Source organism: Cervus elaphus, chromosome 5 (genome assembly GCF_910594005.1).
Source record: "Cervus elaphus chromosome 5, mCerEla1.1, whole genome shotgun sequence".
In the NCBI taxonomy this organism is placed as follows: Eukaryota; Metazoa; Chordata; class Mammalia; order Artiodactyla; family Cervidae; genus Cervus; species Cervus elaphus.
In genome coordinates, this window is record NC_057819.1 from 118,846,076 (window position 1) to 118,872,879 (window position 26,804).

A 26,804-nucleotide genomic window follows, 5' to 3' on the forward strand; every position below is an offset into this window, starting at 1 on the left:
CTGGGTCATTTAATTTATATTATGGTAGGCAATAGCTATTTCACTCATTCCTACCAAGAAATTATATGATTTACTGTCTTTGATTCCACTAATATGCCTGATAGTAAGTGAAACAGTGTGAAAATGGAAGAGTAAAGGGTACAAAGGAAGAAGTCAGAGATAAAAGAAAATCAAATGGGATATACAAGGTTTAGGGTGTCCTTGGTAGCTCAACTGGTAAGGAATCTGCCTGCAATGCAGGAGACCTGGGTTCCATCCCTGGGTTGGGAAGATCCCCTGGAGAAGGGAACAGCTACCCACTCCAATATTCTGGCCTGGAGAATTCCATGAACTGTATAGTCCATGGGGTCCCAGAGAGTTGGACAAGACAGAGAGAGCAACTTCACTTTTACACAAGGTTTAGACCAATAATCATTGTTTTTATCCAAGAGCTAATAGATTTGTCTCATTAAAGTCTTTCTCCAAACAAATTTTGTTAGTATTTGAGAGCAAAAAGGTACATTTCAGGAGAAAAGAATTATTAAAATTCTCTTTTTGAAATTATGGGATTAGGAGAAGAATTGCAGAATTTTTTTTTAGGTGAATCCCCTTTTTATTTTTTCTCTGACATGAATTATGCCTTTTCTTACAGTTGAAGGAAAGGTGTTTCAAAAAAGGTTGCTAGACAGTGTGAAGAATCTTAAAAGTGAGTGAAAAATATGATGAGAAATCAAATAAATCTGAGATATTATTGTATATTTTCACATATGCTAACTTATTTTTTATTACATTAAAAATCCCATATGTATACTTTCTCAATATTTATGCATGTGTTATATATGTTGTGCCATAAATCCCTGGAAAATTACCCAGTCCTTTTAAAATTTGCACTTTGTTGATTGAATGAAAGATAAAGTCAAATTATCAGTTGATCCTCCTTGTACCCTTGACTGGGTGTTACTGTACCTTAATGTCTTCTTGATTAAAGTGTTAACAATAATACATATGAATTAATGCAGATTTTTCTCACATCTTTATATCTTTCTTGCCTGTTATAAGGAGGAAAGGTTGATGTGATTAACCTGGACACATTTTTGGAAAATATGGGGATTGAGCTTTCACCTGAAGAGCTTGAAGATTTTTCACAAAACCTGCCAGTTGATGGTGAGCATTGTAGATAAAAATATATTCCCTTTAGGATATCTTAGGTTTGAGAGCATCTGTAAATTAATGATAGTACTTATTTGGTATCAACAGGGCATTTTGAAAAGCTTATAGCCAAACTCAGGTCTCAAATGAAAACACATCCTTGTCTCTTCATTAATCCAAAACCAACAAATGTTTTCTGCTGTGAATAATAAAAATTGGTGAGAATACTAACAGATCAAAAAATGAAGAAGAGGAAGGAAGATAGAATGAGAACAATTTTAAAGAAACGTTAAATAATAAGTCAGAAGAAAAAAACAACCTATAATGAGGGGTAATTAAAATTGACTAATGGTTGTTTCCAGTGTGTATGCCTCAGTTGTTCTGATATAAACAGAAGATTAAAAGGAGACAAAACACTAAGAATTTTAAAAGAGGTATATAACTACAGATAGTATGCATAATGATACTCATTGTTGTGTATAATGTGGGATTAGGGTATTATATATATTAATACAATACAGGGTAAAATAAATTAGTTACCAATATTAATCAAAGAAGAGATGAAAATATAAATAGGCCAATAATGATAGTTGGAAAAAACTATTGAATAAGTATACCTATCAACCACCACCCATCACTCCAACAAAAGGTGACAGGCCTGCAGAGTTTTGAGAATAAATTCCTTCAAATTTTCAAGGAATGTTTATTTTAATGCTAGCTAAACTTGTCCAGAGGACTCCAGTTTAAGATGATGAGAAAAATAAAATCCATTTAGTTTTTATTTCCTCTAATATCTAACAAAGGAGCAACAAAAATGAAAAAGTAAAAAATCCACAAAGGAAATTTAACATCAATCAAATGAAAAAAAAAAAAAGACAAATCTAATGCCATAAATATTTAAAGGAGACAACCATGGAGACACATCCGTATAGAGAATGGACTTCTGGACACAGCGGGGGAAGGAGAGGATGGGACGATTTGAGGAAGTAGCATTGACATATATACACTCTCATGTGTAAAATAGAGAGGTCGTGGGAAACTTCTGTAGGACACAGGGAGCCCAGCTGGTGCTCTATGAGAACCTACAGGAGTGGGACGGGGGAGGAGAGGAAGGAGGCTTAAGAGGGAGGGAATATATATGTGATTATGACTGATGCACACCGTTGTGTGGCAGAAACAAATGCAACATTGTAAAGCAGTTTTCCTCCAATTAAAAAAAAGATTCTAAAGTAGAAACTACTGCAACAGAGCGAGGCTCCTCTGAGCCTCTCCCCTTTCTCAGAAATTAAATTGGTGAAATCCAGAGAGGTATCACTAAAATGCCCAGACCTGGGGTGAAGAAAACTGGGTACATAACTTTCTTCTCTCTCCATTTATGAGGAAGAAGTAGAAACAGTTGTTGGGGAGGAGTGGCTACAACAGAGAAAATGAATGATTGGAATCACTCATGGACAGAAGTAAAAGCTTCAGAACTATAGGCTGAATCGGGGGTCTAATCTGAAGCCCAAGAATACCATCCCATAGGCAGATCTGGGGTTTGGTGAAATGTCTTTACCAGGGTCTCAGAGCAATGACCCCTGTTGGGACATTTAACCAAAGTTCAAATACGAGAGCAGGGCTCAAGTATAAGACCACATGACATACCTCACTCCACCCTTAGATTGCAGTAAAAGTGGGTAGAACAATTTTCTTCAAATGCCATCTCACTGAAGAAAGCAAACTGGTCTCAGATGCTGTAGAAAGGGCTGTTAAAAGATACATTAAATCCTGAGAATAAAATGAAGATCTGGACAGAGTTGCTGAAGCATATGCAAGATGGAAAAAAAAAAAAAGGATATGGTGACAATTCTAGCATTAACACAGTGAAGAAAAACAGAAAAGTGAAAAGGGAAAGTAAGAAGATAGGATGAAGGAAGATAGCATGCAAAAGACAAATAATCCATCAAGTAGAAAATATAACCTAAGGAACAAAGAAAAAGAGGTTGTTGACAATTCATATTACAGGACAACTTTAATGGATTCAATAAAACTAAAGCTCAAAAATGAGATGGTACCATAACATATAAATATTAAAAAGGGAAATTGCACAAGTAAAAAAAGAATAAGCACAAAAAGTCACTATAGAATTATTAAGTAAATTATAAACATCAAAATTAAAAAATATAAAGCGCTAAAAATCATATTACAGTGTGAGCAGACTTGGTACAGTAAATACAGAGAAAAAAGATTAAAGTTATAAAAAATCTAGTAGATATGGATGATTCACAAAGGCATCCACCATAAGAATGTCAAATATCTTTAGAAGAGAGTATAAGAATTAAAACTTTTTAATCAATGATAGTTTTTAAAAAAGAAAATTTCTATAAAATGAAGGAATGAATGCAGATCAAAAATGTCACACCAGGCTCCAGAAAATGTTGATCCAGAGTACTCTACAGTGAAATATTTTCTAGGTTGCTCACTGAACGTTAAGGAAAAATGAGAATTTTTCAGACACACAGATGATAGAAAGCAGGTAACAGATGAGGAGAGGAAGTGATGGGTTTCCAAAGCCACATTCAACTCCAGAAAAGAATGTCAGAGTATCTACAAAGGTGAAAAAGAAAGTGTGACAAAGAGGATTATGTACAACTATGATGTCATTCAAATATACATAAAAATTTTATATATAAATATAAAATTCCAACTTTTAATAATGGGAAAAACTAAATGAATTTAGCACCTATTGAAAAAAAGATGATGAAATATAGTTAAGAAATAACTGAAAATTGAGCAAAAGGAAACAATGGTGAAAAGACTGGTGGTGACCTGTAAATCTGTTTGAATACAAAACAAGTACTAGACAATTGTGGGGATGATAGATATAAAATAACATGTTTTTATGTGTCAGTGTAACAATGATAGCATAACTAATAAAAACATGAAAGTGAGGGGAGAAATGGGAGGAAGTGAGAAAATGCTTTTCATAGCAGGAAAGCAGGTGATAGTTTTTAAAATTGAAAGATTAAGTTTGAAAATATGGCTTCACCTCTGTTTTTCATATTCTTTTAAAATTAACTGGATATCTTCTTAAATATCTCTTGTACTAAGATATATTTATTAGAAATTGAAGATTCTTATTTTTATTTTTTTTCTTTTATTTTTTATTTATTTTTTTTATCATAATTTTTTTTTTTTCCAGTGGGTTTTGTCATACATTGATATGAATCAGCCATGGATTTACATGTATTCCCAATCCCGATCCCCCCTCCCACCTCCCTCTCCACCCGATTCCTCTGGGTCTTCCCAGTGCACCAGGCCGGAGCACTTGTCTCATGCATCCCACCTGGGCTGGTGATCTGTTTCACCATAGATAGTATACATGCTGTTCTTTTGAAATATCCCACCCTCACATTCTCCCACAAAGTTCAAAAGTCTGTTCTGTATTTCTGTGTCTCTTTTTCTGTTTTGCATATAGGGTTATCGTTATCACCTTTCTAAATTCCATATATATGTGTTAGTATGCTGTAATGTTCTTTATCTTTCTGGCTTACTTCACTCTGTATAATGGGCTCCAGCTTCATCCATCTCATTAGGACTGGTTCAAATGAATTCTTTTTAATGGCTGAGTAATAGTCCATGGTGTATATGTACCACAGCTTCCTTATCCATTCATCTGCTGATGGGCATCTAGGTTGCTTCCATGTCCTGGCTATTATAAACAGTGCTGCGATGAACATTGGGGTGCACGTGTCTCTTTCAGATCTGGTTTCCTCAGTGTGTATGCCCAGAAGTGGTATTGCTGGGTCATATGGCAGTTCTATTTCCAGTTTTTTAAGAAATCTCCACACTGTTTTCCATAGCGGCTGTACTAGTTTGCATTCCCACCAACAAAAAAGAAGACATACAGATGGCTAACAAACACATGAAAAGATGCTCCACATCACTCATTTTTTTCTTTTATTTTTATTAGTTGGAGGCTAATTACTTCACAACATTTCAGTGGGTTTTGTCATACATTGACATGAATCAGCCATGGATTTACATGTATTCCCCATCCCGATCCCCCCTCCCACCTCCCTCTCCACCTGATTCCTCTGGGTCTTCCCAGTGCACCAGGCCCGAGAACTTGTCTCATGCATCCAGCCTAGGCTGGTGATCTGTTTCACCCTAGGTAATATATATGTTTGATGCTGTTCTCTCGAAACATCTCACCCTCGCCTTTTCCCACAGAGTCCAAAATTCTGTTCTGTACATCTGTGTCTCTTTTTCTGTTTTGCATATAGGGTTATCGTTACCATCTTTCTAAATTCCATATATATGTGTTAGTATGCTGTATTGGTCTTTATCTTTCTGGCTTACTTCGCTCTGTATAATGGGCTCCAGTTTCATCCATCTCATTAGAACTGATTCAAATGAATTCTTTTTAATGGCTGAGTAATATTCCATGGTGTATATGTACCACAGCTTCCTTATCCATTCGTCTGCTGATGGGCATCTAGGTTGCTTCCATGTTCTGGCTATTATAAACAGTGCTGCGATGAACATTGGGGTGCACGTGTGTCTCTCAGATCTGGCTTCCTCAGTGTGTATGCCCAGAAGTGGGATTGCTGGGTCATATGGCAGTTCTAATTCCAGTTTTTTAAGAAATCTCCACACTGTTCTCCTTTTTGAAACTAATTCTCTGTATATCTGTCTTACCTGTGCAACTTCATAGATGAGAGTCTGTGGAATAACCAGTGATTATTTCTATGGGAGATAGGATTTGGAGTAATGTCTTTCCTTTTCCTAGTACATAGAGAAATATATAACACATAGAGAAAAGTGTGTAAAACATGAATTTCCTGTGTAACTAATGGTTACAAAACAAACAGCTGTATACTCTCCACCAACATCTAAAATCCACCATGTGTTCTCTTTCCCAACACTGCCCACTCAATTTATTCATATTTTACCACATAAATATGCTTCTCAAATTTTATAGTTCACCCACATTTTGAACTTCATATGAATTGCGTCACACAGCAAGGAACATTTTGTCACTGGCTTCTTTTTAGTGAGTGTAGGGGTAACTTACTGAAGGTTAAGTTTATGTTTTTCTGATTACTAATGAGGTTGAGACCTTTTTATATATCTATTAATTATTTGTGTAGCCTCTTTTGTGGACTGCCTTTTCAATTATATTGCCTGTCTTCCTACTGTGATTTTTTTTCTTATTGAACTGTGGAAGTTGTTTATATATTCTCTGTATAGGCACTTTGAGGCTAATTTGCAATGCAAATAACTGTCTCTTTGACTTGCTTTTTCATTCTTTTAATGGTGTCTTCCAGTGAACAGAAGTTCTTAATTTAAATGTAGTCAAATATATCAATCTTTTCCCTGATGGTTAGTATCTTTTATACTGTATAAAAGAAATCTTCCTATCCTAAGGTCATTAAAGTATTGTCCCCCCCCCAAAAAAAGTATTGTCCCACATTATCTTTTTAAAATTTCTTTGTTTTGCATCTCAAATTTAACTAACAATCACCTGGATATGATTTTTGTATATGGGATGCCATAGGAGTTAAGTTTCTTTTCTTTCCCATATGAATATCAAATTTTTCAATAGCATATTTGAAAATACCATCAGTACTATCTTTTCTTGCTATAGTGCCAACTTTCTACAGTCAAATAACATGGATCTCAGAGCAGAGTATGAATTCATGTAGTATAAGGTAGGGGAGAGAGGTAGAGTCTCAGTTCTGACCTACCTAGCTTACAGTGAGTATGGACAAAAGCCTTTCAGTTTCCCTAGGGATTTGCCTCTTCAAGTATAGAACTGAGGAGGGTGAGCTAGATGCCTTTTAAGAGACCTGTCAACTAAAAGAATCTAAGTCAGCTTGAGATCCCATCTTTGAGCAGACATTTAGGTGGCAAAGAAATAAATTAAAAAACAAGTGAGTTAGGCATTTGTTTTTGATGCCATCACTCAGAACTTTTCTGCACCACAGTGCAAGGAAATTGTTGCCTGGTACTTTATCTAATGGTTGGTAATATTGAAGGTTGAACAAATGAGGCACTAGACAATGAAAATTTTATAAAAATGTAAAAAATATCAGGCCAATTTTAGATTTAGAAACAGTACATAACCTGCAGTCAGGGCTTCTTGCCTCTGAATTTTAAAAGCCATCAACCTGGTCAGAAAAAAATGCCAAGCCATTTTCAAGCCATTCAACAGAGATCCAATGACAGCACACCTGTTAAACATACATTTCCTAAAATCCTCCCAGAAAGGCATCTTTAATGAAATTAGTTCTAATGAAAGGATACTAGCGAGTTCAGTGAAAAATAGAATATTTTTTTTTACATAGCAGAAAATTGACACAAAGAGAGATTGCTTCTGCTTTTCTGTCCCCTAAAAAGAATACAAATGTCACTTCTGGAATCTAACATACAGACTTAATTTTCAAAATATATAGTTTTATTTTCTTCATAAGGCAGCCATACATAATAAACTCTAAGCATAAAACAGTCACAAACTTTTTCCATAAACCTGGACTTACTGAAGGTTTCCACTAGTCTCCAGGAGCTTACAGCCAGATTAGTCCTGATGTTTCAAATAATCAAGCCTTCTCCACAGCCAAAATTCCTTTTATGTTTGGGCTGTTGAACACAAGCTCAGGAGATAATTTGTCTTCAACATAGTCCATCTCTGATCCTAAAGGAATTTCTGTGCTTTCTTTTCAATGAAGACTGACTCCATCTCAAACAACTTCTTCATCAGAGTCTCCTTTTGTCTTCATATCTTCTAGACTATAAGAAAAGCCATTTCAGCTCTTGGTTTGGACACAAACTTTCACACCACTGTGTTCAGGGTTCAGGCTTATCTTTAAGAATTTCTTTACTGCACTGTGTCAGGGTGAGGGTAGCCTTGGGCTTGCAGCTTCCTCTTGCTCACAGCCCCAACAGTGGTCACGACTAACAAAGGCTAACTCGTTTTTAATCTCAAAGGGAAATAATTCCATATTTCACCAGCAAATATTACTTTGTTGAAGGTTTTTTGTGATTTGGGGTTATTTACATAACCTTTAGTAAATTAAAGGAGTTCTCTTCTATTCCTATTTTTGTTTTGGATGTTGACATTTATCCAATTCATTTTTTCTACACCTGATCATTGCATGTAATGAAGTGTTTATTGAAGTGGTTATATAGTATTTCTCCTTAAATCTATTAATCTAAGGTACTACATTGATTTTTGCATATTAAAAAAACTTTGCATTCCTGGAATATATTGATCATGATGGATTATCACTGTTATATATTATTGGATTCTGATTGCTAATATTTTATTGAAGATTTTTGCATTCATGTTTATAAGAGATTTTCCTTATTTGTGCAGTCTTCATTAAATTTTACTAGCAAAGTTAAAAAAACATGTTGAAGAGTATTGCTTGTTTGAATTCTCTGAAAGAGATTTTTAAGGTGGCATTATTTCATTCTTAAATGTTTGGTGGGATTAACCAATGAAGACATCTTGGGTCTGAATTATTATTTTATTGTTGTTTGTGTTGTTGGAATTTTTTAACTTCCAATTAATAAGACTGTTTCTTCTTGTGTCAGTTTGGTAAACTGTGGTTTTCTAGGAATTTGTCAATTTTATATGAATTTTTAATGTATTTAAATAAAATTATTGAATAACTATAACTATCTTTTTAATGTTTGCAAGATTAGTATGGGAATCTTGCTCATTTCTAATATTGGTTATTTATGCCTTTCCTCTTTTTCTCTTGGTTAGTCTTACCAAGGGTCTAACAAGTATTAAAAGTCATTCCAAACAACCAACTTTTTGCTTTGTTAAACCTCTACATTCTTTTTTTTTTTTGGTTAAACCTCTACATTCTTAATTCCTTTTTGTTTCATTAATTTCTGCTCTTTGTAATTTTCTTTTATTTCATTTGCTATTCTTTTTCTAATTTAAGGTGCATGCTCAGCTTATTAATTTTTAACTTTTTTCTTTTCTAATATATTTTGAATTCTGATATATTATTTTTTTTAGTTATTCAGTTTAAAATATTTCTTAGTTCTATTGTGATTTATTCTCAGCCCTCATGTGTATGTGCTGTTGTTTCAGTTGTGTTCAGTTCTTTGTGACCCCATGTATTGTAGCCTGCTAGGCTTCTCTGTCCATGGGATTCTCCAGGCAAGAATACTGGAATGGGTTGCCATTTCCTCCTCCAGGGGATCTTCCCAAACCAGGGATGAATTTTGATACATGATATATTTTTTAGTTATTCAGTTTAAGATATTTCCTTGTTCTGTTGTGATTTAGTCTCAACCCTCTGATACTCCCATGTGCTTTATTTTTAGGTTAATTGCATTGTAGTCAAAGAACCTACTCTGTGATTTTAATCCTTTTACATTTTATTGTATTTTATTTTTCAGCAACTTTATTGATATATAATTTACATACCATACAATTTGCCCATCTGAAGTATTCAATTCAACAGGTTTTAGCATATTCATAGACTTACATGACCATCACTATAATAGATTTTAGAACGTTGTTGTTGTTATTGTTCAGTATCCAGTCATGTTCGACTCTTTGTGACCCCACAGACTGCATCATGCCAAGCCTCCCAGTCCCTCACCATCTCCCAAAGTTTGCCCAAGTTCATGTCCATTGCATCAGTGATGCCATCCAGCCATCTCTCCTTCTTTCAGAGACTTTTCCAATGAGTCAGCTGTTCGCATCAGGTGACCAAAATACTGGAGCTTCAGCTTCAGCTTCAGTCCTTCCAATGAGTATTTAGGGTTGATTTCCCTTAAGATTGACTAGTTTGATCCCCTTGCTGTCTAAGGGACTCTCAGGAGTCTTCTCCAGCACTCCAGTTTGAAGGTATCAATTCTTTGGTGCTCTTCCTTCTTTACGGTCCAGCTCTCACAACCGTACATGACCACTGGGAAGACCATAGCCTTGACCATACAGACCTTTGTTGGTAGAGTAATGTCTTTGCTTTTCAACACACTGTCTAGGTTTGTCTTTTAGAGCCCAAGAAGAGGAAATCTGTCACTACTTACACCTTTTCCCCTTCTATTTGCCATGAAGTAATGGGGCTGGATGCCATGATCTTAGTTTTTTTTAATGTTTAGTTTTAAGCTGGCCCTTTCACTCTCCTCCTTCACCCGTCATCAATATGCTCCTTAGTTCCTCTTCGTTTTCTGCCATCAGAGTGGTATCATCCGCATATCTGAGGTTGTTGATGCTTCTCCTGCCTATCTTAATTCCAGCTTGTAACTCATCCAGCCCAGCATTTCTCATGATGTGCTCAGCATATAGGTTAAATAAACAGGGTGACAGCAGACAGCCCTGGTGTACTCCTTTCTCAATCCTGAACAAGTCAGTTGTTCCTGTATGGCTCTAACTGTTGCTTCTTGACCCACATACAGGCTTCTTAGGAGAAAGTAAGATGGTTTGGTATTCCCATCTCTTTAAGAGCTTTCCACAGTCTGTTATGATCCACACAGTCGAAGGCTTTAGTATAGTCGATGAAACAAAAGTAGACAGTTTTCTGGAATTCCCTTGCTTTCTCTATGATCCAGCAAATGTTAGCAATTTGACCTCTGGTTCCTCTGCCTTTTCTAAACCCAGCTTGGACTCTGGAACATTCAGTCAGTCAGTTCAGTCGCTCAGTCATGTCTGACTCTTTGCAACCCCATGAACCGCAGCACGCCACGCCTCCCTGTCCATCACCAACTCTCCGAGTTCACCCAAACCCATGTCCATTGAGTCGGTTATGCCATCCAACCATCTCATCCTCTGTCGTCCCCTTCTCCTCCTGCCCTCAGTCTTTCCCAGGATCAGGGTATTTTCAAATGAGTCAGCTCTTCACCTTTTGGCGTCACTCTCGAAAGAGTCAACTCTTCACCTTTTGGCATCAGGTGGCCAAAGTATTGGAGTTTCAGCTTCAGCATCAGTCCTTCCAATGAATATTCAGAACTGATTTCCTTTAGGATGGACTGGTTGGAGCTCCTTGCAGTCCAAGGGACTCTCAAGAGTCTTTTCCAACACTACAGTTTAAAACCATCAATTCTTCAGTGTTCAGCTTTCTTTATAGTCCAACTCTCACATCCATACATGACCTCTAGAAAAACCATAGCCTTGATCACACAGACCTTTGTTGACAAAGTAATGTCTCTGCTTTTCAATATGCCATCTAGGTTGCTCATAACTTTCCTTCCAAGGAGTAAGTGTTTTTTAATTTCAGGGCTGCAATCACCATCTGCAGTGATTTTGGAGCCCAGAAAAATAAAGTAAGCCACTGTTTCCCCATCTATTTGCCTGGAACATTACCAAGCCCCAAAAGGAAACCTCTTACCCACTAACAGTCACTCCCTACTCTCCTCTTCTTCTCAGCCTCTGGCAACAATTAATCTACTTTTTATCTCTACCAGTTTGGCCTGTTCTGGAGGTTTCATGTGAATGGAATCATAAGTGACTGGTTTCTTTCATACAGCATAATGTTTTCAAGGCTCAGCCATTTTATATCATATATCGCCACTTCATTCATTTTTGTTGCCAAGCAATCTTCCATTATATGGATATACCACATTTTGTTTCTTCATTCATAAGTCGATGAACATTTGGGGTTTGTTTCCACATTTTGGCTATTATGAATAATGCTGCTATGAATAGTCTCATGTGAATTTTTATGGATACATGTTTTCATTATTCTTGGACATATCCTTAGGAGTGGAAATGCTGAACATATGATAACTCTATGTTTAACATTTTGGGGAATTGAAATTATTTTACAAAGCAATTGTATCATTTTACATTTCCATCAGCAACATGTGAGGGTTCCACTTTCTTCACATCCTTGTCACTACTTGTTATTATCTCTCTTTTTTATTACAGTCATCCTACTAGTGGTGTGAAGTGGTAGTTTTAATTTTTATTTATTTTATGTCTAATGATGTTGCACATCTCTTCATGTACTTGTTGGCTATTCATATATTTCCATTAGAGAAACATCTATTCAGATTCTTTACCTATTTTTCAATTGGGTTGTCTTTTTATTATTGAGTTATAAGAATTCTTTATATATTCTATATAAAATTCCCTTATCATATGCATGATTTTCAAATACTTTCTCCTGTTCTGTGAGTTCCTCACTTCCTTGATGGTGTCCTGTGAAGCACAAATGCTTTTAATTTTGATGAAGTCCAGTTTATCTATTTTTTCTTTTGTCACCTATGCTTTTGGTGTCATATCTAAGAATGTTTTGCCTAATCCACAATAAAAATGATTTATTCTTATATTTCTTTCTAAAGTTTTTATAGTTTTAGCTCTTAATTTTGAGTCTATGATACATTGGAAATTATTTCTGTATATGGTATGAGGAAGGAATCTAACTTTAGTCTTTTGCATGTGGATGTATAGTTGTCTCAGCACCATTTGTTGAAAAGTCTCCTCTTCTTCATTGAACTGCCATGGTACCCTTGTCAAAACTCAATTAATAGTAAATACAGTGATTTATTTCTGAACTCTCAGTTCCTCTCCATTGATCAATATATCTAGTCTTTTGCTGGTACTTCACTACATTGATTACTATCACTTTTTAATAAGTTTTGAAATTGGGAAGTGTACGTCTTCCACCTTTGTTCTTTTCTGAGATTGTTTTGGCTATTCAAGATACCTTGCATTTACATATGAATTTTAAGATTGGCTCTTAAAATTTGGCATAAATGCCAACTAAGATTTGATAAAAATTTTCTTGTGTTTCTAGATCAATTCAGCATGTGAGAGAGGGTAGGGGATAGTCACAGAGAATGTTACCATCGTTTCAATATTAAGTGTTCTGATCCATGATCATAGGATGTCTTTCCATTTATTTAAGTCAATCAGTTTCTTGCAATACTGTTTTATAGTGTTTTAAGTATGAGTTTTGTCCCTTTTTTTGTAAATTTATTCCTCAGTGATAGGTGATTTGTTCTTTCAATGTTACTATAGATGGAACTGTTTTCTTAATATGATTTTGGACTGTTTAGTGTCATTACTTTTATTTTTAAAGATTTATTTATTTGGCTGTGCCAGTTCTTACTTGAGGCTTGCAGAATCTTTGATTTTCGTTGAGGCATGCAGGATCTTTAGTTGCGGTATGGGAACTCTTAGTTGCATCATTTGAGGTCTAGTTTCCTGACCAAAGGTCAAACCCAGGCCTCTTGCATTGGGACCATAGAATCTTAGCCACTGGATCACTAGGAAAGCCCCTCATTACTTTTAAAATTATTGATGTTTGGCTTTACAATGCAATATATGATCATTTTTGTAAATGCTCCTATGTGAAAGGAAATATGCATTCTGAAATTATTGGGTACAGTGTTGTCTATATGTCCATTAAATCAAGTTTGTTAAATTTGTAGTTCAAATTTCCTGTAGTCTTAATGCTTTTTTCTGCTTATTTTGTTAACTACTCAATGAAATATATTAAAATATCCAACCATAATTTAAAATTTTTCTACTTCTCATTCTAACTTTGCATTTGTGACCATGTTGTTGGTGTCAATATAACTTATGTTGTTTGTGACCATGTTGTTGGTGTCAATATAACTACACTATGTTTTTGCTTAGTATTTGTATGGTCTATATCTACCCATCTTCTTACTTCCAACTTTTCTGAATCCTTATATTTCAAATATTTTAAATTCTTAAGTTTTAGATGGTTAGATCACTTCCTTGATGAATTTTACCTAACATGTGAATAAGATATAGTAACCTTCTTAATCAACTGTTCAAAGAACACAGAAAGCAGAAACATTTCTGGTTTGATTTATGAAACTATCTTAATCTTGATACCCAAACTTGATGAAGAAAACACAAAAAAGGAAGATCACTAGCCAGTCTCTCTCATAAACAAATGTGCAAAAATCCTAAACAAAATATTAGCAGTATGAATCTATCATTTTTATTTTTGTATTACTAATAACAGTTGTGCTATTACTAACATACTTGTGCTTAAATCTACTTTTACTCAACGCCTACATTTGTACCATCTGTTCACCATTCTGTTTTCTTCCATTCTTGCTTTGCTTTTGGATTTCTATTATTTTTCTTATTAGTTTGGACTTTTTAAAGATTATTTCAGAAATTACAATATAGTCCTTAATTTATCTTTCTCCAATTTTGTATTTGGCTTTTATCCTCATTCAAGACAGTGCAAGATTCTTGGACTATTTTAATTTTGTTAATCCCCCTTCCCAACTTATTGTTTTGTTTTACACACTATATTCCTCTAGAATTACTCATACATTATCATTTCATTTCTTCATATTCTTTCCTGCAGTCCTAACTTGAAAGGGGTCATTGAATGCTAAGCAGGATTAAAATTTTTTCAACTTATTCCTAAAAAATACTTGTAAAATTTTATAACATTGGGAGCAAAGAGGAATTTATAAGTAGGATTTAAAAAAATACATATATAAAGAATAAAAGTATGAATACAGGAGGAAATAGTGGGACGCATGAAACAAAGTAGAGGAAAGGACTAAAACAATTTCTTCTTATGTCTGAGTAAGTATTTATTATATAAAATGTCATAGAATAGAACTAAAATGTAAGATGGTATCAACATTCTAGTTGAGGGCAGGAATCACAGGTTGAGAAAGCATAAGGAACAGTCTCATTGTTGTATATGACTGCTTTGTGTCTTACAGTGGATGGGAAAGTTGATCTGAAAAATGTGACACTGAGAATGAAAGACTTTACTGGTGAGTTTCTACGACACTGAAATCATAATGCTTTATAATAAATCATATTTTAGATGCTCTCATCTAGTAGTCTATTGTTCATATTAATTTTGACATTTACCCAGTTATCATTAAAGATTTCTACCTGAAAACATCCACTTGATCTCTGGTTATCTATGTATTAAAACGAAACCACAGACTTTGTTCTCATAACAAGTTCTATCTATGGTAGAGTTACTATATAGGTCTGTCTTTGCCTGCATGTAAATAGTTAAATTTTAGGTAAGCATGTGAAAAAATAAGGCAAAGCTTTGGAAAGTGCAAGATAATATGTTTTGTGTGTGTGTGTGTGTGTGTGTGTGTGTGTGTGTGTGAACAGTTACATAAGTCCGTATAATATCTCCTCTCATAATTATTTCTTTTGGCAATTCATTATCCAATCTGATAACTAGATTTCATTCTGCATATTATTCCCAACTTTAAGAGAGCCCTCACTATCTCAATATTATAAGAGCAAATTTACTTTGACTTCTATTGACATGCTGAATTTCCACATCCCATTTTGCCTTTGCTTTTTAACCACAGATTGGAAATGATGCCATATAAGTTATTATAAATGTATCTTTAAAAATACATACAACATAGGCTAATATTATGTTCTAGTGAACCTCTTTAAAACATTAAATAATTAATTTCTAAAGTTTTCACCTATAAACACTCTGTCTCTTCAAAGGAGAAAAGATTAATGCCAGTGATCTGAAAAATGTTCTTGGAAACATGGGGATAGAAGTCAATGATAAGGAATGTCTGGAACTGCTAAAATCACTGCCAGTTGATGGTGAGCTGAATTTGGGTTACTGTGACCTCCAAAGCATTGAGTTTTATGGTTCTAGTTATGATGTTTATACTTTGAAGTGTCACATGTTCATATTTACCTGCCCCTCACCCCACAGCTCTTGCTTTCTTATGAACAGTGTCTCTATTTCTGTATGCCAACTCAAGGACAGAGATCAACTGTCAAAAGAATCCTCTTCCAAAAAATCAGTGTTGAGGAGGTAAGATGTTACTGATGATTTTGAAAAAGGGGAGGAAGGAGTGGAATTTACATTTTGTCTCTCTCAGTAAGCATCCCGAAGTCCTCAGAAGAAAGTTTCTTTCTTCCTTTAAGTACAAAAGCTCAACATCTTCCCCATATCTTCTCAACAAAGCATCTTCTCAGCAAAGTTCTGTGTATCCCTGTAAGTAAATCTTGTACCAGCAGCCAAGAAATTAGTGTTTTCTGTATTATTATATCAGTTCAGAAGTTAACAACACCTTCAAGCATGAGCTTTGTAGCAGCCAGTACCAGCAGCTGCATCATGAAGAAGAGCCTGAAGAAACCTGAACAGGGTGCAGGTGACAGTCTTCCACCGCAAAGCAACATCTCTGCAGAGAGTGCAGAATAATTTGAGTACAAAGATGAGTCTGAGGTTGCAAAGCCTCCATGTTATTATATTACCTGGCTACAACACTACCCAGTTATGATGAAGGCAAGAGAATCAAGAATGAAGCTACTATCCCTTCAGTTTCTGGAAGAGATGACTTCGATAATGCTGACCAACTTGGTTTAGGCAACTAGACCTTAAAACTAGATTGGGTATTTCCTGTCTGCTTTCCTGACCACTTCAACTGCAGGGAAGTATGAGGCCATTTCAGGATTTGGCCTCTCTCTAATCAAGCAGATCCTTGTTGTCAGGTTTTCCACCTATTTCCCTGGATATTTTGATGGTCAGAATTGTCTCTGGTGGGTGTTTCTGGTTTTAGGTTTTCTCCTGTTTCTCAGAGGATTTGTTAGTTATGCAAAAGTTTGGAAGATATAAAAACTCAAATTTCTGCAGGACAGAGTTCTCTTTATTTACTGAAGACATTTTCTGGCAAAGGCCTTCCTGCATTTATGATTCCTCTCTCAAGAAACAAGAGAACATCTGCAGGAAGTGAATCGAGATGCAGAACACAGAGGAATAACCACCTGCTTTTAGAGAAGAAAGTGCTATTGAAAAAGAGAAAATAGGATGAAGCAAATTACTGCTGTTACTCATTAAACCACTTACATGTCAAACTTGAGCTTCAGGAAGTAAAGAAAACAGAATGGAAATGTGATAGAAACAAGGAATGAAAAAAATTTTAAATAGAATAGGAAAAGATGGTGAGTTTTAGCTCTGTAGCATATAAACCAGTAGTTGCCATGGATGTGAAAGAGTAAGTAGATCTATTAATAATAACAGCAGAATTTATTATGATGAGCCAAGTTCTGTCCTCACCACACACAATGATGACACCTTACCCCTATTTTACAGTGGAGGAAACTGAGGCATAGAAAGGGTAAGTAATTTGCCTAAGGCCACAAAGTTAGTAGCAGAGCAAGAATTTGAACCCAGACTCTTAACCTTTACACCAGACTACCACTCTATACCATAATGCCAACTTTTTTCGTTGCTTAACTTCATCATAATTTGAAAGTAGAAATGGATAGATTTATAAAGTCAGTCACAACGAGGAAATTCTGATCCTTAAGTTCTATCTGTGAGCCATTCTCTGTCCTGAACTATGCCTTTTCTTACAGGTGATAAGAAAGTTTTTCAGAATAGACTGCTAGCAGCTTTGAAGTCTTTTAAAGGTGGGTGATAAATGTAATGAGAAAGTACACAAGACTGAGATTCTCAATCTTTGTATTTACTTTTTCCTAGTTATTAGATCATGATTCCTCTGCCACCTCTTTTAAATATTGATGCTATAGTTTTGTTTTGTTTTGTTTTTTTTTTGAGTGTATGCTGTGTAGACGTGATCCCAAGGTCATATTCAAAGGCACCAGTCTTAAGTATCTCCACAGTTCTCTTTTTGTGTACTCTTGAGTAGGTCAAGTTAGAGTTTTAGCTTTCATAGAGCTGAAAATAACAATCACAATGCACAGCTATGAACTGTTGTTTTCCTTTCTTTTTTCAATATAAAAGGTGTCACATTCCCAGTAAATATAAAAATTAAAGAAAAAATCATCACTCATATTGCTACTGCTGAATCATTACCACTCTTTATATTTTGAAGCCCTTGATGTTAAAATAGCAAAAATCTCATATAGTCAAAATTGCTCTGAAATCTCATTAGAAGACTCCATAAAGACACCAACATTCTAGTCTTGATAAGTCCGGTATAGTCACTTTTTCTTCCAATGATATGGAATAGATTGTTATTCCTACAGTTAAGCAATTAGCTGAAGTGGCTGGCTTGCCTAAGAGCCATAATATACAAAAATATATCTCAAACTAGACTCTCATTGAGTTAAGATGCTCCCAGTATGATAGGCTTAGTGGAATTTAGTCCATCTGATAAAACAGTAAACTGAGCCATAATATACAAAAATATATCTCAAACTAGACTCTCATTGAGTTAAGATGCTCCCAGTATGATAGGCTTAGTGGAATTTAGTCCATCTGATAAAACAGTAAATTGATGTTCATCTGGAGTTTTCTCTCCGTAAGTGCTTGCTACCCCTGGAATGTCAGGGAGAATCACATGAATTATTTCATTGTTCATTTATACTGGACATGTGATTTTAATTCATATAAGTTAAATGATTATTTGATATAATACACCCTATTAAAAAAGCATTTTTTTTTCCTGTGGTACCCATTTTTTGTAATACCTATAGCTATGTAATTTTCTGTGGAATGAAAATACAATGGTTTACTTCACAATATCTCTTATCATTAAATATTTAAAATTCAGTGTACTTTTTTCTTTTTCCACTTATTATAAGTGAGATTATAATAAACATTTACCTCTCCCCTTTGACATGAGCTTTTTCTGTATTTCTAAAAGTGAAATTAGTGGGATAAGAGTTACGAACATTTTAAAGATTTGTGATGGTTATTGCCAAACCACTTTCCAATAAGGTAATTCTGGTTAACACTCTTACCAGCAGCCAGACCTATTGAGAGCTGAGAGCTTGTTTAACTCATCAGGACAAGAAGTGTTTTTCTTATTGTATCTTTATTGAGTTTCTCTCACATTTATGTCTCTTTCCTAAGGTGGAAAAGTTGATGTCAATAATCTGAATCCAGTTCTGAGGAGCATGGGGATCAAGCTCAGAAATAAGGAACTTAAAAGTGTAGTGGAAAAGCAACCTATTGATGGTAAGCATTGAATTTCTAAAACTAGACTAATTTGTTTCCCTTGTAGCTCAGTTGGTAGTAAAGAATCTACCTGCAGTGCAGGAGACCCGGGCTCGATCCCTGGGTTGGGAAGATCCCCTGGAGAAGGAAATGGTAACCCACTCCAGTATCCTTGCCTGGAAAATCTCATAGACAGAGGAGCCTGGTGGGCTGCAGTCCACAGGGTCGCAAAGAGTCTGGCGCAACTGAGTGACTAACACACACAACACACAAAGACATTTTTAAGAATCATGAAGAATTGGTCTTAAACTAAGAAGAAATCCTGTCTTTTGTCATTTTTATTCATCTGAAATTGTCAAACTGCTCAACTGTCAGTAGTTTTGAGGGGATATTCACAATGGTTTTATCAGCTCAGAGAACGGCTGGGAGAAACAAACTTGGGAGTAGGGATCAATGAATGAATGAATAACAGAGAGAGCCAGAAATGACTGAGAGAAAGATATCCATAATGGGGAATAGTGGAACATCTTTAATATTTCTTCAAGTATCTAACAACCACATGTCATCACCATTTAGGGATAGATAAATAAGTTGAAAACATTAAAGGAAAGCTGATTGAGAATAGATGGAAGATTCAAAGCCCCTAGCTCAGAATCAGTGCCAGATGTAAGGTTCACCAAAAAAACAAACAAATAAAAACCCTGACTCTTTATAAATGGCATTTTTACCACGCTTGTAAGAAAGCATCTGAAGACCTAAGAACTGGATAATATATTTGTCGTGGTCAGACACTGTGTTTGAAGGACATGGGACAAACACTGTTGTTCTTCTTACTAATAATGAATCAAGCATTCAAATCAGGAAATATAAATTTAAGGTGAACACAAATACTCTAGTAGAATATATAGACTTTCACTGGGGTCTAGGTCACAATTTTTCTAAGTTCTGTGTCATTGTCTGAATTTTTATGCTTTGTATTACAGCTGATGGAAATGTTCCTCTGAAAAAAGTGATGAGTGATATCAAGGCAGTTACAGGCAAGTTAAAAGTTATAAGATTAAAATCCTAACTCCCCTATTCTATCACCCTGCCTTTCCACTTTTTGAGATCAGTATATCCTAAATTTTATGTTGCTTATTCTTCTTTTGAAAAATCATGGCTTTATTATCTAGGTGATAATGCAACAGACATAGTGTTTTCATTTTGCTTCATTCCACACTATAAAAATGCTCTCATAAATGTGCAGTATTCTGTAATCCTAACCCTAATAACATTCTAACCGTAAAACAAGTTCTATATTTCATTTTTCATTTAAAGATAATTATGTATTTATGATTTTGTAGTTTATTATTGTGGTTTATTTCTTTTCATTGTTATATAAATGTTCTACTTGCAAATATGCCATAATTTATTTATCCAGTCTCCTGTATATGAATATTTATATTATTAGGCAGGAAAATGAAATTAATTGGAAAGGAAGAAGTAAAATTGTCTCTCTTTGCTGATGAGGTGATCTTATTAATAGATTTATATATAAGATATATATATATATATATATATATAAAACCATGAAGACTCCACCAAAAACTGTCAGAACCAATAAATTCAGTAAAGTCACAGGATACAAAATCAACATATAAAAATCAGTTGCATTTGGAGTTTGATATCACCAAGATGATAAAGTAGGTGACCACACTCTCCATCCCACCACAAAGATCAACAATTAATTAGATATCCACCAACAGAGCAGTTCTAGGAGAGCTCAGGAGTCCGCTTAAGAAACTAAAGCAACCCAGTGGAGTTTAAACCTGAGAATAACTATGTTAAAGGGGTAAGAACAACTTGATTTTGCCTCTATCAGCACATCCCCTTGGTGGCACTGTCAGCACATAGAGGGAGCTCCCCAGATAGAAAGAGTTCTCCCAGCAGGAAGAGAAGAATGGGGTAAATGACTAGCTTCTCCATCCTTTCAGGGAACTTCACAAAGGACCTGCTTTGAGGACTTCCCCTGGCAGTTCAGTGGTTAAGACTTCAGGCTTCCACTGCATGTTTGATCCCTTGTCAGGAACTAAGATCCCACATGCCACATTGCAAAAACAAATGAACAAAAATCATAGGACTTGCTTTGTTTTCATTCTACCCAGAGACCCAGAGAGGTACAAAGCTGAGACACACAGAGACAGCTAGGAATAAAGAAGAAGAGTAGGGCTTACCACTAACAGCAACACAACAGGATCAGCTTCAGTCCAGTGCAGAGGACTCCTGCTTCCAAACACAGTCACATTACAAGGTACTGAGAATTAGAACATCAACATATAAATGCTAAATGGACACAATTCAGTTCATAAAATGAAGTATTATTTAGTTTCAAAAAGACATGAGGACTTCTGTGGTGGTCCAGTGGTTAAGAATCCGCCTGCCAGTGCAGGAGATACGTATTCAATCCCTGGTCCAAGAAGATCCCACATACTGCAGAGCAGCTTAGCCTGTGCACCACACTGTTGAGCCCACATGCCTGGAGCCCATGCTTTGCAACAGAAGAGGCCACTGCAATGGGAAGCCCATGCACCACAGCTAAAGAGTAACCAATGTTCACGGCAACTAGAGAAAGCCCGCACACAGCAATGAAGACCTAGAGCAGCCAAAAAAAAAAATTTTTTTTAACTTAAAAAGATGAACACATCTGTTGTATCAATCTCTTCTTAAAAAAGAAAAAGAAATTAAGTACTGATATATTTTACAATGTGGATTAACCTCAAAAACATTGTGCTAAGGAGTATAATCCAGACATAAAAGGTCACGTATTATATGATTCCATTAATAGGAAGAGGTAATAGATCCATAGGGTGAGAAAGTAGGTTCATGATTGTTAGGAACTGAAAGGAGGGTACAATGGGTGATGATTATTTATTGAACATGGGGTCTCCTTTCCAGGCAATAAAAATACCTGAAACTAGAGAGAGTTTATTCACAACATTGTGAATGTACTAAGTGCCACTGAATTGCACACTTTAAAATAGTTAATTTTACATTATGAGAATTTCATCTCAATTAAAAAAAATCAACCAGCCACAAAAGTGGTATACAAAGATAGGAAGATGCACTGGAAACAATCTAGTCTGGTAGGATAAAGTACTTACAATGACATTATTTGAAATGCGAACCAGTGATAGTAAAAGGTAGATTTACTTTTAATTGGTGTTATTATTATTTCTAAGTTCTCTACAAATAATATATACCCCCTATGACCTGTTCCCAGGGTGGACCTCTCCCACAGCCCCTATCCTCCCAATATGTCAGTGAAAATAATATGTGTATGATTTCATTTATAAGATTTGAAAAGAAGCAGAGCTAAATGACAGTGATTAAGCATGCCAATTAGATGATAAATGTATAAAGAAAAGCAAGAAATCATTGTCCAACTCTGTAATGACCTATATGGGAGAATAATTTAAAACAGAGTGGATATATGTATAACTGATTCACTTTGCCATGCAACAGAAAGTAATAAAACACTGCAAATCAACTATACTCCAATAAAAAGTTTTAAAGTAAGTAAATAGTTCCAAAAATTTTTTTGTATTATAGTTAGTATAGCATAATGCAGTCATTCTCATTAATTTCAAAGACATTGGAATATCTAGAAAAATACTAAATCATATTTAGTAGCCTCCATTTAAGAAAGTATGGGACTATGTGCTACATAATTGTACTTACGACCAATCTACTTCAAACCAAGTGTGAGGAAAACGATTAAAGGGGAATAGTTTTAACTCAGTTCTGGAACTTTCATGTTCCCTTCCAAATTAATTTGTAAGTTTAGGTATAGAAATATAATATAACTGAAACCCAAACCATCATTTTATTTTTACACAAAAGTTCCTTTGAGTACATTTTCAGAGACCATCCTAAAAATCTCTCATATATTATACAATTAAAGAAAATGTTTCTCTAAATAGAAATGCCTTCAAATAGTTCATTATTCATGTAAATAAAGTTATCAGTGCTTTGATGTTAAACAAAAAAAAATGAAATCATTGTCCAAAAACTAAGGATATAATTACCTCTTAAGGAATACTGTGAATAGGGTTTGAGAAAGATAGACTTCCAGAGTGCTATCAATGCTTTTCTATTTCTTTACCTAGATGGTAGTTACAAGGGTGTTGTTACAAGTGTTTGTGTCTAATTGTCCCAAGTCAGTCTATATTATCGGTATTAATTTTTTTTCATTTAGTTCAGTTCAGTTCAGTTGCTCAGTCATGTCCAACTCTTTGCGACCCCGTGAACCGCAGCACACCAGGCCTCACTGTCCATCACCAGCTCCTGGAGTCCACCCAAACCCATGTCCATCGAGTCGGTGATGCCCTCCAACCATCTCATCCTCTGTCATCCCCTTCTCCTCCTGCCCTCAATCTTTCCCAGCATCAGGGTCTTTTCAAATGAGTGAGCTCTTCGCATCAGGTGGCCAAACTACTGGAGTTTCAGCTTCAACATCAGTCCTTCCAATGAACACCCAGGACTGATCTCCTTTAGGATGGACTGGTTGGATGTCCTTGCAGTCCAGGGGACTCTCAAGAGTCTTCTCCAACGCCAGTTCAAAAGCATCAGTTCTTTGGTGCTCAGCTTTCTTTGTAGTCCAACTCTCACATCCATACATGACCACTATGGAAAAACCATAGCCTTGACTAGACAGACCTTTGTTGACAAAGTAATGTCTCTGCTTTTTTTTTTTTCATTTCTTAGTAGCAATTCCTATATCTTCTAAAATATTTTCTAATAATAATATACTTCAGATCTTCACCACTGAAAAGTAAAAAATCAATATCAGGAATAAACAAACTACTGCTCATAGACCAAATCTAGCCCTCTGTTTATAAAGAAAGTTTTACTAGAACACAGTCACAGTCTTCTTTTATCTATTATCAATAGCTATTTTAGTGCTACAACAGCAGAATTGAGTAGCTTATATAGTCTCTGTTGCAGCTACTCAATTCTGTTGTAGCGTTAAAATAGCCATTGTGTGAAATGATAAAAATTAGGATAATGGTCAAACACTTTAGCAATTTTGGGGAAAGCAGAGCAAAATTAGGTTAACTCTCCATTCTAGTTTATAAAGCAACTATCTAAATCCTCAGTTTACTGAGAACTGTGGTTTCTTATTCTCAGTGTTATGAAAGCAGGTCTTTCCTTAGGGCTATAAGTTCTAATTCTCTGCCCACTCTTGACTCCACTAGGCAGATTTTATTGTGCCTTTATCTTTTACCTAGCAGCTGGGGATAGTGATGTATAAACATGAACAATTTTGTTTCATATCTTTAAGTAGTTAGATAATTATTAATATTGTCAATTATACTCACCATTTCTGTTTTTGAAGGAGAAAAAATTAATGTAGAAGATCTGAAAAATATTCTGGAAGGTCTCGGGATAGAATTCACACCTAAAGAATACTCGGAGCTGGTGAAAAATCTGCCAATTGATGGTAAGCATTTCAAACAAGATTAGAACTTTTGAGAAAGGTTAGTCTTAGGTGTTTAAAACAACTTAATAAAAAAACTATACCTACTAGATATCCTAATTTAAAAATCACAGCAAAAAGAATGTAAGAAATTTTAGTGTGACTTTGTCTTTCCTTTGGAAAATGTAATTCTTTCTTTGGGAAACTCTAAATACCAACTCTGTTTTCTTGAATCCTGCCATTGGATACAAAAATTCCTTTTATTATATTTGGTTCCACCCTCAGAACTAAAAGTTAAACTGAGAGATGTAAGGAAGAATGTGAGGATGGGAGAAATAGAAGAGTAGGAGAATGAAGAAAAAAGTCAAAGAAAAGTGAAGGGAAGATATGTTCATGTTCCAGTTAAGGTGTTTGCTGCTAATTATTGGTTCTACGGTCAGACACAGCACTCTGAGAGTTTTCTTCTGTCCATAGTTTCAAAATCACTGGAGGGCAAAAATCAAAGTTATTTCTAAGACAAATCATTTTAAAGCATTTTTGTGAAATTATACCTTTGTATTGTCTCTCTTCAATTTCTGTATCCCTTTATCTGTGATGTCAATTGTGCCTTTTCTTACAGATGATGGGAATATATATGAAAATAGATTGCTAGATGGTGTGAAATCTTTCAATGGTAAGAAGCATGATGAGAAGAAAGATAAATAAGATTCTTCTGCCTTACATTTGCATTAATATTATTGTCTAATTATTCTCTTGTGAATCTAACCACCTCTCACGTGAACTGATTCTTTATTTTTTGTTTTGAGTGTAGGTGCTTTTTTCAAATAGTCTTTCCTGCTTAGTAAACTTTGGCTTTTGTTAAATTTATTTGCAAAGCAAATCTAAAGTTGGGTCTATATAGAAAATGTGAAGTAAAGAATTGGCAGTAGTTTTGGGCATTCCATCATTGTAACTCACTGGAGAATGAATTTGTACTTTGTTAAGATTGTCCTCAAGACCATGCAGAAATTACAATTCTAATTCTAATTCACATTGTGCACTTGAGCATTTTGGATCAGTGATATTTTTGCTGATAGTCCTGGTTGTATGGAAATTGAAATTTTCTCTATTGGAGAAGTCATTAAATTTCCCTTGTGTTTCCAACTGTTTCCTTAGGTGGAAAGGTTGATGTCAGTAATCTGGAAAATGTTTTGGGAAACATGAAAATCAATTTCCCAGATAACAAGCTCAAAGATTTGTCACAAAACCTACCAGTTGATGGTGAGCATTACAGATGATATTAGACCTTTTAAAGACATTTAGACTTACAAGCTTATGTTTGAAAATTTCTGGCACTAGATCTGTTTTGGTGATAATATCACTTTTTAAATCTTCAAAAAGAGCCTAGTCCTAACATAAGAGACTATTTTGACTTAGTGTGTTTTTAGTGATCTCAGCATGCAAGATGGTACATGTGCTAGAGTGAGTTATAGGAGTCTAATACTTTACTTGAAAGAAGCAGAAGAAGAGCTTATTACCCACAGAGAAGAGATTGCTAATTTCAGATTAAGTATATGATTTAAATTTATTTTAAAAATCATGTCACCCAGCTATACATTCCTATTGGAGGGGGTAATTGAGAGAACGTGACTCAAGGCAATTGGACTCAAGGCAAACTGGACTCCAGGCAATTGGAGGATCCTCACCGCCTCCCTTGTGCTTAGAACATGCACCATGTCCACTGTTCCCCCAGTGAGAGTTGTGTTCAATGAAAGAGCCTTGAGAGAGCAATGTGTTGTTGAATCCCATCTGGACAGTATACATGACTAAACCCAGTTAAAATTTCTATATAAACTTTTGAGATTCCGGTGGGCAGTGCAGAGGTCTACTTGTCTTGTGGTCACCAAAGGCAAGCCTCATATGTAAGTTTCCTTGCTTAGAAACCTTTTAGCCACCCATCTGGAGTGGTCTGCTCTTGCTTTGGTCTTCCGCTGCCCTCAGTGTACAGGTGACTGGTTTCAGATTTTACCTGGGAAGCTCCTTAGGTTTCAAACCAACAGTTCCTTTATACACTTGCAAATTACCAACTTCCTTATCCCTTCCCCTGTGTTTTGGCACGTGCTCACATTATTCATTCCTGACCTTATCTCTGTCTACATTAAGAACCTTAAACAGCAATATTTTATCTTCCTTTATTTTATTTATTTGTCGCTGTGCTGGGTCTTTGTTGCTGATGGCAGCCTTTCTCTAGTTGCTGTGAGCAGGAGCGTCTCTGTTACGGTGTGCGGGCTTCTCATTGCTGTGGCTACTCTTTTGGGGTACCACCGGCTCAGTAGTTGTGGCTTGCGGGCTCAGTTCCCCATGGCATGTGGGATCTTCCCAGACCAGGG

The 26,804-nt window shown here is 35.4% G+C and overlaps 1 protein-coding gene and 1 pseudogene across 1 annotated transcript in view; both read left to right on the forward strand.

The window, feature by feature from the left end:
• Positions 1-16,698, forward strand: part of LOC122693251 — a 38,176-nt pseudogene extending 21,478 nt beyond the window's left edge.
• Positions 15,665-26,804, forward strand: part of EFCAB3 (EF-hand calcium binding domain 3) — a 146,244-nt gene continuing 135,104 nt past the window's right edge. The window contains exon 1 of the mRNA XM_043904952.1: positions 15,665-15,670. The gene's annotated coding sequence lies outside the window, so the exon portion shown is untranslated. The remainder of the gene's footprint in view (positions 15,671-26,804) is intronic.